Source organism: Nansenia antarctica (genome assembly GCF_963989245.1).
Source record: "Nansenia antarctica genome assembly, chromosome: 2".
In the NCBI taxonomy this organism is placed as follows: Eukaryota; Metazoa; Chordata; class Actinopteri; order Argentiniformes; family Microstomatidae; genus Nansenia; species Nansenia antarctica.
Window position 1 is genome coordinate 66,105,646 of NC_137675.1, and position 14,862 is coordinate 66,120,507.

A 14,862-nucleotide genomic window follows, 5' to 3' on the forward strand; every position below is an offset into this window, starting at 1 on the left:
AGTGGAGAGCATCCTCACCTACTGCATCTGCATGTGGTTCTCCAGCTGCACAGCCGCAGAGAGGAATGCGCTACAGAGAGTCGTGAGATCGGCCCAGAAGATCATCGGCGCCCCCCTCCCCTCTCTGGAAGAGCTGTACAACACACGCTGCCTCAGGAAGGCCTCCAAGATCTCCAGAGACTAGGGGTGTAACGGATCACGGATAATCCGTGATCCGTTCGGATCGCACTCCACGGTTCGGATCGCATGTGTACCGCGGATCAATAGCAAAAAATAAAAAAAAAATAAAAAAAACGTGCGCTTTATTCTCACTCTCTGCATGCGTACTGAGTTGACAACAACATTCATTCACTCATCTCTGTCCCACTTATATCACGTCATATCACCCGCTAAGCAGCCTGGGTGATTGTGTAAACACACACCTCCACGTGAAGCTGGGAATCCACAGTAACAAGTATGGCGAGTGCTAGCAACGTTGGCGAACTGGAAAGGCCTCCCTCGTCATTGAAATCACATGTATGGGAGCACTTTGGCTTCCCTGTCACTTATAATAATGATGGAAGGAGGGAGGTTGATAAGAAAGTTACGGTGTGTAGGCATTGTGCCACGCGGAAATCTTATGAGGCAGGCAATACGTCAAGCATGGCCACACATTTAACGCGACATCACCCTGGTGTGTTGATGACGGGGGGCAAGAAAAAAGTACCGCAACAACAACTTCTCCAAACGTCATTTAAACAAACGATTCCTGCAGACTCAGACCGGGGTAAAGCCATTACCAATTCAATTGGGAAGTTTATCGCGGCAGACATGAGGCCATACTCCGTTGTGGAGAACGGAGGGTTTCAAAATATGATCAATGTGCTTGAGCCACGTTACAAAATCCCCTCGCGCCCCCACTTCAGTGAGAAGGTTGTGCCCGACCTCTATGAAAAGGAGAGGATCCTAATTGTCGGCGAATTAGCAAATGCATCCTCTGTTGCCCTCACCACAGACGGGTGGACCTCCCGTGCAACGCAAAGCTACGTGACCGTGACGGCTCACTTCATCACAGCAGAGTGGGAGATGCGCAGTCCCGTGCTGCAGACGCGCGCACTCTATGAGAGTCACACAGGTACCAATCTTGCGCAGATCCTGACAGGAGCAGTAGCAGAGTGGAAGCTAGAGAGACCCAATATAAATATCCCAGTCACCACAGATAATGCCAAGAACCAAGCAAATGCAGTGATAGAAGCTGGACTGGGGCCACAGATAGGGTGCTTTGCACATTCCATTAATTTAGCATCCCAAAGGGGAATCTCTGTCAACCGGATGGACCGCCTCCTTGGGAGGATCAGGAAGGTTGTTTCCTATTTCCACAGGAGCACAACAGCCGCTCATTTGCTTAAGACCAAGCAAGAAATGCTACAGCTACCAACCCACAAGCTCATACAGGATGTCACAACAAGATGGAACTCCACCTATGACATGATGGAGCGCTATCTGGAGCAGCAGGCAGCTGTATACTCTGCACTGACAGACAAGACCCTGAAAAGAAATGTCAAAGACATTGTCACCTTGTCTGATGGTGACGTGAAAGTGGCAGAAGAGGTCCTCGAAGTGCTCAAACCCCTAAAGATGATAACAACTCTGATGAGCACTGAAACAGCACCATCTGTGTCCATGATCCTACCTCTGAAAACAAGGATTCTACAATCCATGGCCCCAGATGAGCAAGACAGCAACATCACTGGAGATGTCAAGGCTGCCATTAGAGGGGACCTGAGCCCCAGATACACTGACCCCCCTCTACAGGACTACCTTCACCGATCTACTGCACTGGACCCAAGGTTCAAGTCGCTGTCTCACCTAGACCCTACCCTACGTCAGAGGACATACAGCGATCTCATCACTGAGATTATGGGCACTGAAGAAAAGGTAAATATATATATATATTAAAACGTTTTTTTTACCTAATATTTAATTACTTAAATAATAAATACTGCAATTATTTTAGTCTATGCCATTTTGGATTTAGATAATAATGTATGTTATTGCTACAATTATAGTTCTATGAAATATGAAAATAAATGATTAGATTAATAGATCGATTCCTTTTTTCTGCAGGGTCAAGCCACAGAGCTGCCAGGAGAAGACGCAGAGCCAGAGGCATCTCCTCCACAAAAGAAGTCAGCCATGCAGGAGCTTTTTGGGGAGACCTTTGTGAGCAGCATGGACATAGCCCAGACGTTTGCCAACACCATTGAGGAGGAGGTGTCATCCTACAAGGTAGCAAGCAGCATTCCACTGGATGGTGATCCACTGGCATGGTGGAAAAGGAATGAGGATAAATACCCTCACGTTGCCATGATGGCAAGACGCTACCTGGCTGTGCCGGCTACTTCAGTTCCTAGCGAGAGGGTGTTCTCCACAGCAGGAGACATAGTGACTGCAAATAGGTCTGCCATCTCCCCAGACAATGTGGACATCCTCATCTTTTTGAAAATGAATATGAAGTTATAAGCTTGAGGCTGCTTTGCTTTATTTACTTTTTTTTCTTACCATGTTTAAAGGATTTCACTTTATTATTTAGGTAAAGTTAGGTTTCACTTGGCAACCAGATTGCAGCAGTGATGTTATATATATATATATATATATATATATATATATATATATATATATATATGTTGTTATATATATATATGTTGTTATATATAGATGTTATATATACAGTGGGGAGAACAAGTATTTGATACACTGCTGATTTTGCACGTTTTCCCACTTAGAAAGAATGTAGAGGTCTGTCATTTTTATCATAGGTACACTTCAACTGTGAGAGACAGAATCTAAAATAAAAATCCAGAAAATCAAATTGTATGATTTTAAAGTAATTAATTTACATTTTATTGCATGAAATAAGTATTTGATACATCAGAAAAACAGAACTTAATATTTGGTAAAGAAACCTTTGTTTGCAATTACAGAGATCAGACGTTTCCTGTAGTTCTTGACCAGGTTTGCACACACTGCAGCAGGGATTTGGGCCCACTCCTCCATACAGATCTTCTCCAGATCCTTCAGGTTTCGGGGCTGTCGCTGGGCAACACAGACTTTCAGCTCCCTCCAAAGATTTTCTATTGGGTTCAGGTCTGGAGACTGGCTAGGCCACTCCAGGACCTTGAGATGCTTCTTACGGAGCCACTCCTTAGTTGCCCTGGCTGTGTGTTTCGGGTCGTTGTCATGCTGGAAGACCCAGCCACGACCCATCTTCAATGCTCTTACTGAGGGAAGGAGGTTATTGGCCAAGATCTCGCGATACTTGGCCCCATCCATCCTCCCCTCAATACGGTGCATTCGTCCTGTCCCCTTTGCAGAAAAGCATCCCCAAAGAATGATGTTTCCACCTCCATGCTTCACGGTTGGGATGGTGTTCTTGGGGTTGTACTCATCCTTCTTCTTCCTCCAAACACGGCGAGTGGAGTTTATGCCAAAAAGCTCTATTTTGGTCTCATCAGACCACATGACCTTCTCCCATTCCTCCTCTGGATCATCCAGATGATCATTGGCAAACCTCAGACGGGCCTGGACATGCGCTGGCTTGAGCAGGGGGACCTTGCGTGCGCTACAGGATTTTAATCCCTGACGGCGTAGTGGGTTACTGATAGTTTTCTTTGAGACTGTGGTCCCAGCTCTCTTCAGGTCATTGACCAGGTCCTGCCGTGTAGTTCTGGGCTGATCCCTCACCTTTCTTATGATCATTGATGCCCCACGAGGTGAGATCTTGCATGGAGCCCCAGACCGAGGGAGATTGACCGTCATCTTAAATTTCTTCCATTTTCTAATAATTGCGCCAACAGTTGTTGCCTTCTCACCAAGCTGCTTCCCTATTGTCCTGTAGCCCATCCCAGCCTTGTGCAGGTCTACAATTTTGTCCCTGATGTCCTTAGAAAGCTCTTTGGTCTTGCCCATTGTGGAGAGGTCGGGGTCTGATTGATTGAGTGTGTGGAGAGGGGTCTTTTATAAAGGTAACGAGTTCAAACAGGTGCAGTTAATACAGGTAATGAGTGGAGAATAGGAGGGCTTCTTAAAGAAAAACTAACAGGTCTGTGAGAGCCGGAATTATTACTGGTTGGTAGGTGATCAAATACTTATTTCATACAATAAAATGCAAATTAATTATTTAAAAGTCATACAATGTGATTTTCTGGATTTTTGTTTTAGATTCCGTCTCTCACAGTTGAAGTGTACCTATGATAAAAATTACAGACCTTTACATTCTTTCTAAGTGGGAAAACCTGCAAAATCAGCAGTGTATCAAATACTTGTTCTCCCCACTGTATATGTGATATATATCAGTTTTGACATCTTGAATGTTGTTTTTTTGTTTCACACATTAAAAGTGGTGTTATTACAGAATTCAAGGAAAATGTTGTTTTTATTTTTAAAAATATATGTTTTGTGTTGATCCGAAAAATGATCCGATCCGTGACTCAAAATCCGTGACACGATCCGATCCGTGAGTTAGGTGATCCGTTACACCCCTACCAGAGACCCATCCCACCCTGGGAACGAACACTTTGTTCGGCTGCCCTCGAACAGGCGGTTCAGGACCATGTTCGCAAGGACAAATAGACTGAAGCTCAGCTTCTACCCCAGGGCCATTCAGGCCCTGAACACAGCAAAGACCTAGGTTCTAGTCCCTGGACAATCTAGACAATTTGATGGCAGCTAGCCAGCTACTAGATTGTAATCAAGTGCAATACTGAAACACAACTGTGAACATTTCAAACCTGCAAACTGCGACACTTTAAATGAATGTGCAATAACACTATGTGCAATATGACAACCCTCGGGTACATAAGGTTCAGAGATAGGAAATGTTAGAATAGGTATAGCATAGCATAGAGTACAGCACAGTGTTTTAATTGTATAGTATAGTATAGTGGATAGTGTACATAGCCTTTATTTATGTAAACCAGCTCTTTTCCCTTCTTGTTTTTAGTTTTTTTTCCTAGCACCAGGGGAGCCCCCCCTCCCAAATTTCGTTGTATGGTACCTGTACTATATCAATGACATTAAAGACCATTCATTCATTCATTCATTATGGGACCAAATACTAAAATAATATTTTTCACATGTTGTGACTAAATAATACAAGGGTTAGGGTGCTTTTATTTCTAAATGGTAGGTAAATACCTAAACAAAAAGTATTTTGGTTTTGCCTCATATTCTCATTTCATATAAAATCCACACTACTGGAATATAGAGCCAAAATGTCAACTATAGCTTCAATGTCCCCGTAATAGGGTGGTGTAGATAGAGAAAAGAAAGAAACCATCAGAGGCACATTTCTTAGAATACAACAACTGCTAAACTTACATGTTTTAACTCTTGAGTGGAATCCCTTATAGGAGAAAGCATCTCATCCTGCCTTATTCAGCAAGGTGAGCTGCTGTCATCTGTCCCAGAGAACTGTCCCAGTCCGGAAGCTCTGTCTGTGTGACAGTGTCCAAGGTAACAGATCACACTGTTGCAGGTGGCAAACCTGGGGAAAGGAAAGAGAGGACCATCTAGGATCAGACACAAAAGAGGCTAGCAAACTTAAGGCCGATTTAAAGTTCTGCATCGAATTTACGTGCGTAGCTTACGTTCCCTACGTAAGGGCTCTCGCACTTTACACTTCTGCGTAGGCCGCGCTGCAATTACACCGTCACATCGCTAGGTGGCAGTGTGTTTTCTATGCCCCTGTGCTGTGCCTCTTTCGGTTAGGAAGTCAACGGAGCTCAAAGCTCAAAGCGGCATAATAGCGATCTTTTTGTTGTTATGCTTGTTGTAAATAAAAGTTCTATGATGCATTGAAATGACATTAAACTAAGATAATACGATGGTTATCATAATTTTTCAAATCTTTATTAATAAGTAATTACAGAAAAAGTAAATGACATTTCTATCATGGCTTCCGCATTTTGGCCTACGAGAGAGTCTGAATCATGTGCTACCAAGCGGACCAATCACAGAGCTGACACACTGACGCGTACTTAGATTTTTTGAGAGGAGCGCGTCAAGGCTACGCACGGTCACGCGGGACTACGTAAGCTTACGCGTAGCCTACGGCGTCGACTTTACGCAGAACTTTAAACCGGCCTTTAAACACACACACCTTCCCCACACACAAACCGGCACCATTCTCTACTACTACTCTATATTCTCATTACATAATGCAATTGGAAATGGGCATATGGAAGGGATACAAGGAAAATATATGCAAAGGAAGCATATTGAGTAAGTGTAGGCACTTGTATTCAAATACTTGGGCAGAGGAGCTGCTTTGATTAGATTACAGAGATAACAGATCCATATCAGTTGTTTAATATCCGTATAATTTCTGTAATACACTAGTTTTACAATAAAATAATCACTACAATTAAGGCTGCATGCCAGCCTAGATCATATTGCTCAGTCATTAAAATAAATAGCTTTTCAGAGCTTTCTTCATCCAATATAATGTATTTTATTATTGCTCCCCGTCCAGCCACTCCTCCTTCTCATTCAGAGGTTATTCACAACTAGGCCAAGGATAGAGTTGCCATGGCAACTCAACCTCAGTGAACACCCAAAAAAGCATTTTTGAAGAAGGGAAGCATGAGATGTTCACATACATGGCCTCTTGAGATGCAGGCCTACGTGCCAGCCAGCTGTCAACAATACCAGATGAATTGTATTGTCCTGTTGGTAATTGTGTATTGTCCTGTTGGTAAATGTGTGACACATTGTTATTACTAACTAACATGACTAATTTAAGTTTACCTGTGTGTATGATCAGCAAACGATCATCCTCTGGTTTTAACCTCTAAGCTTTCCCACTTGTTATCGGAGGAATCTTTGTATTAGTGACTTCCCATGCACACAGGTTACAGATGCCATCATGTGGACTAGAGATGCATTGATCCGATAGAGAGCATTGGTATCGGGATGATATTGGTCTAAAATGTTGGATTGGGACTTGAAGATAAGGAATGCTATATCGATCCGATGGCCTGAAGCAAACTGTTGTGAAGCAAACTGCCAAAATAACTTGACAAACATGTGCATCGTCGTTTTTACATTACATTTTTGGCATTTAGCAGACGCCTTTATCCAAAGTAACTTAAAACAAATAAGCAAGTGAGTCATCAAGTAATCTATGCTATGGCCAGGGGCCAGTGGCAGTTACAATGCTAGAAGAAGGAAGAATTAGCCTACTTTTTGATTTGATTTATTTATTTATAGTAGAAAATATCTGTACAGGGGGGTAGTGGGAATGAGGAGGTCTTCAGGCAGGACAGTTAAGATGTAGCCTGAAAAGATGGGTCTTCAATCTACGGCGGAAGATAGGTAGTGACTCTGTAGTCCTGACAGCAGTGGGCAGCTCGTTCCACCAGCGGGGTGGCAGTACAGTGCAATGCGAGTGGTTCCAAAACGCACTTAAAACTTAGCAAATGCTAACATCTCATTTTACAATGCAAAGCACATCTACGATACATCACAACAACATGGCCCTTTGTTTCAGCAGCAATGAACGATATTATGGTATATCATGATATTTTGTAAAGTAATATCATGCATGAGAATTTGGATGTCCCAACCCTACTCTTTACTTTTCATTACATTATGTTGTGCAGTAAGAAATTGTATTGCTGATAACAGAATGTACGCATGTTGTAGGCAATAAACCTACTGTCCCAAAAGGGTAGTATTCTGGAAATAGATCACAGAATGTATTAATATTTACACGCTGTAGATGCTGACAATTCCATTGAAGTCTAAAACATTTTTATGAAACTGAAGGTCTCCTTCAGTAGACATTAGAAACATGTCTACTGCATACTTTCTGTGCATTATAATATTCAATGTAATTGAAATGCATATTTCAAACGATCTATTGACATGAGGCCTATGCACCTAGGTTAAATATTTAGTACTGTAGATCCAGCTGTCTAAAACGAAAGGACTTGTTCCTTCCAATGAGCCTAGTCGTTGCTAGGCTGAGCAGTGGTCCAACACATCCCCTTGACTCGAGGGTGGTCCCACTGTCCAAAGGGTTACTTTGCCACACTCTCCTGCTCTTCCTCTCCCTCTGGCATTCAACCTCCTTGAGACTGATCAGAACTAGCATATGTCCTGTGCTGCAGATCGAGACAAGTCTGGTTTGAGCAGGTACTTCAGATCAAACTTTCTGCTTCTCTTTCCTCCATGCTTTTCAGGCACTCAGTGTAAAAATGTAACAATGTTAATCAAATGCGTGTGTGTGAGTGTGTATGTTCAGTGACGTGCTCCGATGAAGCCGCTGTATTCGAACCGACACCAGAGACCAGAGAGGATGCTCTCTCGCTGATACAATGTCGCGTGTTGACATTGACAGCTGTCTGTCAAAACGAAAGCGAGTCAGCGGAAAAACGGGAATGTTGCATCTTAAATCCTTTGCACGTTACATTAGCTAATGTAGCTACAGTTACATTAGCATTTAAGACCTACACAGTATGATGCCAATTTGTCTTGTTTTCTCGCAGCTATTCGGCAACGTTTCTCCACTTCTCTCTCCACCTCCTGGGAGCACACAAAATGGCGACTGAAAGCAGCTCCAAGTCCTTCTGGCTAAAATCCCAAACACACTAGCCGTCAAATTGCTTTTCCCAATGTGTTTCTAACAACTACTAAGTTGTATTTGACTGGGCGCGACTAATTGTGCTTGATAATAATGTCGCTAGCTACCACAGTCTTCTCTGAAGCGGTTTAAAAGCTACAGCGATGGGTCCCTCGGCGTACCTCTTACGCAATATTTCAGAGTTAGCTTCGAGGATCCAAGCTGAGCTGAACGCCAATAACGTAGCTAGCTATGACTCGTCCCCTCTCGGCAATGTTGTAAAAACAAAGTCATTAGCTAACCAGCGAGCTAGTTGTTCAGTAGAAACAATTATACGTCTCGCTTATTTCAACAAACGTACACTTAGTTAGTTAAACTTAGCCAAGATAAAAGCAACAACATATAGGTATGATGACATCTAGCGAGCTAGCTACAATTCAAAGACATGCGTTTTTTGGCGTATCCGCTTTTCAAGAATTCCACACATAGCTCGCTAAGGTATTCCCAGCATCGGAAGTCTCGCACATTCCCACCGTTGACTGCTAGCTAACATCCACCCTACACAACAACAACCCGCACAGACAGTCCATTACGGCAGGCTAGCAGACGAGCTTGCAAAGGAAAGTTAGCTAGCTAGCTGACCGTTCTGCATAGCTACCTTGGTATAACGGAACAGTTCGGTAGAATTAAGTAGTGTTAACAAATCAGCTCTGGAACACGGGTCTGTGTCACAGCAGACACGCATCTCCCAGGCTAGCGTAGGGTCCTAGTGACACTATCCCGGATAGAGATCTGTTACTGACTGTCTTTCTTAACAAGACAGGCTAGCCTCCTCTCCACTTGTTGATGAGATGTGCTCACGGGGGTCCACATTGAGTTCCAACCGCTTTGCCAAGCACACCGAGCTGGCTAGATTTGATTCCGAATGATCGTTTAGAGTCATAAGTTAGCGTTAGCACCTAGTAGCAGGCCAGGCTACGTTCAGACGGCTCGCTCCCTGTTGGCGTCGCGAACAAGCTAAGGGCCTCATTGCGATTGAATCCCCCCATACTTTAGATTTTGTTTATACATAGCATGTGAAATAAAGTATTGGTGTAACCGTGTAACTTAACGGTGTATAAAACAACATCTATTACCTCGTTTAATCGGTTGTCAAGGCGCGCGGGATCTTCCTTTCCCAGGGTCCATGGAACAAACACCTCTCGTTGTCGATGACGTGATGCGCAGATGGGACGTCAAGAACGTCGGGACAACATTTTTTTTTTGTATGGACACTATTTCTACAAAAAGACAGTTGAAGAAGGTTCTACAATCTACTACCAGAGACGTTATATTCGTTATATTTAGAATCGGTTGCTGTAATTACTCAAAAAGCCCTGGCAAAATCAATGGAAGTGCATAGCAGTCATACTGTCAAACCCTGAAGAAAGCATGATAATGATTATATTATGATTCAGCAAGTGTGTGTTAGTTCTTTCAGCTTTGCCGCTGCATTACGAGCGAATTCCTTCGATATGTGTTGTTCTGTTTATTTGTTGTGACTTGAGTGTCAAACAATCCCATTGATCTAGTATTAGCTTACACACATTATACGAAGGTAACAAGGAGATGTAGAATAGGGTACTTCTATAAAAATAACAAAAATATGGTACTGCACTTAATCACTTCGATAATGCAGTGCACTGAATTGCTGTTTTTTTGTAGTGGTCTATGATGATGAGAGTGCAACTGGAAATCCATATTGGTGTGTAGCGACATCTCATGGTTAATTTGAGTAGTCCTCACCAATTATCGGTGCCCCCACTTTAATTTAATTATTTGACAGAATAAACTAATGCCATTTGATTTTAGAGATACACATAACAGACCCGTCACCAGGGCCCAGTCTTAGGGTGGGCCAATGAACTGCATGGGGGGGGGGGGGCACAATTATTATTAACTATTTTATATAATCCGATATGCTATGGTATTCGTCATGCAACACTGACATGCATAGTAGGTTGCAGAGGCTAAATTTGCCTACCGATGAAGACTAGACCTAAAATTATCAGAATGCAGCAAATAACATAACAATAAACACAGGCGAAGCTGGTTTATTACAAGGCCTTGTCGACCCGAGTAGGCCTAAGCTAAAATTATTTGAATGCAAGTTACTTTATAGCGTGGAGAGGCCAAGTTGTGCATTACAATGCGCACAGGTCAATAATTGGCACCAACACGGCACACTTACAAGAACAAGAATTAAATAAATGCCAGGGATAGCCTACGTAACTAAAATTAGGAGACTGGCACGCAATCAGTGCACTTCCAAAAGGTATACAGTATGACCGACCGATCGTGTGATCATCACATTAAACCACCCATCTACAGCAAATAGGATCAGCCAGATCCTCACCATTGAACACGTTATACACAAAGCACCTTAAATATAGCATAACCGTGCAAACAGCTCATCTCTCCAGTTGGAAAAGCTGTCGAGAATACAACTAGCAAAACATCACCACGGCGGGTGCTCACACACACACACACACACACACACACACACACACACACACACACACACACACACACACACACACACAATATTAACTTACCCTGAATTCGCACTCTCGTCTCCTCCCGGCTCAGAAAAGAAGGAGGCGGCGTTTTTCAGTGCTGAATCTCCTCATCAGTAAGTCCTTCCACTCATCCTTGAACTTGTGGGTGAGGTCCTTTTCGAAGGCAAGCTGAATCAGTTGAGCCTTGCGCTTGTGCAACATGCTGCGCCGATGCTCAGAGAAAACATGTTTAATTAAGTGTTGAAAAAGAGTTTTCACAAGTCGCGGTAGACGCTCCCAAAGTTAGGGCGAGTGTATATATAAGCTTGGATGACAGTTGGCATGGCCTGGAGTGCAGAGTGGAACGTACTGAGAATATTGGCTATTGTCCATTTTCCATCTTTGGGGGGAAACGAGGTGTCCTCCATCTTCTTTACCAGGAACCCACGAGCCACAGCATATATTCAGATTCAACCACTTCAGTTCGAGCTAATCTTAGGAGAGGAGTGACCTTCGATGGATCCATGAAATCCTCGGCCTCTGGGTTTAAAGCAGCCAGCGCACCAATGAGCTCGCAGCTGCGCTCTCCAAAACGTGCATCCATCTCTCCTTGCACAGCATCAATAACACTGTAAAACACTCTCAGGAAATCTGTCTTTTCGTCAGTGTCCCTCTGTGACTGTCCAACTCAGTGTCCCTCTGTCCTTCAACTACAAATGCACCAAAGCTCTTGTTAATTGTGCGTCTTCTCTTAGTTGGACAGCTGGGACCAGCCTCGTCAGTGGCTGAGGCTGGAGGAGAGCAGAGGTCCCAGAGCGCAGTAAACTCATCCTCTGTGCGCAGTGATTTTATGCATTCAGATGCACTGTTCACAAGAGTAACCGCAGTGAACAGGTCCATGTTCTCGCTTTGTAGCAGTCTGTTTGGTGGCTCGAAAAGTAACAAAACGTTCTGAACAACGTGTGCAGTAAAAAGAAAGCTGCGTTGTGATATGGCACGAAGAAGCCCAGTAGCCTCGACACGCGCCTCAGCATGGCCCCGCGCGTTCTCCACCTCGGTCAACACCGTGGATATATCCTGGAAACTTTTCAGCACCACATTGACTGTTGCCAAATGGCCAGTCCATCTCTGGTCCAAGAGGCGTTTCAAGGTCTCGCCCTTGTATTGAATGAGAATAGAGAGGAGAACTCTACTGTAACCCCCTCCCTGACAGCCAAGAACCTTGGAGTGATCCTGGATAACCGACTATCCTGTGCGGAGAACATTGCAGCAACGGCTCGCTCCTGCAGATTCCTCCTCTACAACATCAGAAGGATACGACCATTCCTTACCAGAGAGGCAGCGCAACTCTTGATCCAGGCACTGGTCATCTCCCGCCTGGATTACTGCAATGCACTCCTGGCGGGGCTCCCCGCTTCAGCCATTAGACCTCTGCAGCTCATCCAGAATGCTGCTGCCCGGCTGGTATTCAACCTCCCCAAATACTCGCATGTCACCCCTCTCCTTCGCACCCTGCACTGGCTCCCGATAGCAGCTCGCATCAGATTCAAGACCCTGGTGCTTGCATACCAGGCAGCTAAAGGGACAGCCCCTGCCTACCTGAAGGAAATGGTAACCCCCCAAACCCCTGCCCGCTCACTCCGCTCCTCCACCTCGGCTGGCCGACTGGCCCCTCCTCCTCTACACAGCAGTCGGGCTGCCCGATCACGTCTCTTCACAACACTGGCTCCCCGCTGGTGGAATGAGCTCCCCACGGCTGTCAGAACGGCAGAGTCACTACCCATCTTCCGTCGTAGACTGAAGACCCATCTCTTCAGGTTACATCTTAACTGCTCCTCCTGAGACATCTTCCGATCCTCACCTCTACGTCTCCTAAAGACACCCGCTTTCCCCTCTACTGTGTCCCTAGAACTTCTATTGCCCCCCTTGTACTGTTTCTCAGTCTCCAGTAAAAAAAAAAAAAAAAAAGTTAGTAGAAGGCGATAATAGGGAGAAGGTTTTTCCTTCTATCAGTGGCCCCCGGCCCGAGCTAGAGTACTCTTCCTGCAACGAATGGTGGACTGCTGATTCACATGCTTAGTATTCAAATGTATTGATTGTAAGTCGCTTTGGAATAAGGCGTCTGCTAAATGCCAAAAATGTAAATGTAAATGAATGTTGACGGTTGGCCTCCTGATGAACTTGTAGTATATAGCATATCGCATACGCTGAAAAATTCCTGGACAGCCTCTTCACAGGACATGGCATGAATCACAACTAAGTGAAGTTGGTGATTAAAACAATGAATATATGGTATGTCACGACCCAGTTTGTTCTGTAGCAGTTTCTGCACACCGCCGTGTCTCACTGACATTAGTGACGCGCCATCGTAAACCTGACTCAGGATTTTGTCAGGGCTCAGTCCAGCTTTCTTGAGCTCATCAATGATGACACCTGTTAGTGTCTCTGCATCCCCCTTCTCTGACGTGGACATTACCAATAGGCGCTCACTGACCCCGTAGCTCTCATCATCAACAAAGCGCACAACTATCGATATGTTTTCCTGGCCTGTAGGATCCCGTGTCCCATCCACTTTTATTGTGTACCAGCTGTCCCCTACTTGTCTCACTATCTCCTCTGTCACAAGTTTGCTCATCATTTCTATAATCTCGTTTTGGATTACTGGGCTGGTGTAGCGTGCATTATGTGGAATTGCTTGTGTGATCTTTGCCAGTTCTGCATCTCTATACGCATGGTGTACTCGAACAGCGACTAGAACAGCCCAACGGAACCATGGTCATCGTCTAGCACACCGGCAAAACCCACAATTATCTCCACGTAGGGGCAACTGATTGACCACTAAAAACTCGAGCATATCAATGATAGCTGACATGTAATATCTGTTGCGTGCCAGCTGTTCGGAGTTTAGGAGAGTGGAAATCTCCATTCCCGGCTCTTTGCGTTTTTCAGAATCCCTCCACATTGCTTCACAGGCTAAATGCTCCTTTGAAAGGGCATGCTTATTTAAGCCCTTGTTTGTTTCAACGGCATGTTTCCAGTCATTAAATCCCCTAATGGAGAAGGTTGCATCAGATGATTTGAATTTTCTACACGCGTAGCAAAACGCGGCGTCCTTTTTCATAGAATACTCAAGCCAGTCCCTGTTCCTATACCAGCTAGAGGCGAATGATCGTTTTTTTGCACCAAACATCCGGACTGGATATTTGGTCAAAATAAGCTGTTTAGGCTGGTCCATCCCAAGGTCATCCGATGGCTCCACCACTGAACCAAGATGAACAGTAGTCGTCGGGGGGCTAGCAAGGCTAGTAGTAGCCCTAGCTCTAACATTTGTTGGGCTAGTAGCTAAACTCACCTCGCTAGTAGTCGCCGTCGGGGTGCTAGTGTCAGGCTGCCCACAGTCGCTAATGCTGGTTATATGTCCATCGGGGTTGGGTGCAGCTGCACCTTTCGAGGATTTACCGGTAATCCACTTTCTTATATCCATGATCTTTAATCAAAAAGCTTTATCCATCAAAAAGCGCAGATTTCACTCAACTGCTCAGTGCTCGCCTGCCTCACACAACTGAATTGGCGGGAGCAGCAGCGTGCGTAGCGTGCAACTTTCAACTTTCAACTTTCAAATGATTGGTTGTCACTAGAATCCCGTCCAACAAAATGAAAAACACACTATTGTTTCTCAATTTTAATGTCTTCATTTAACATAAAATATGAATAATTTTAAAA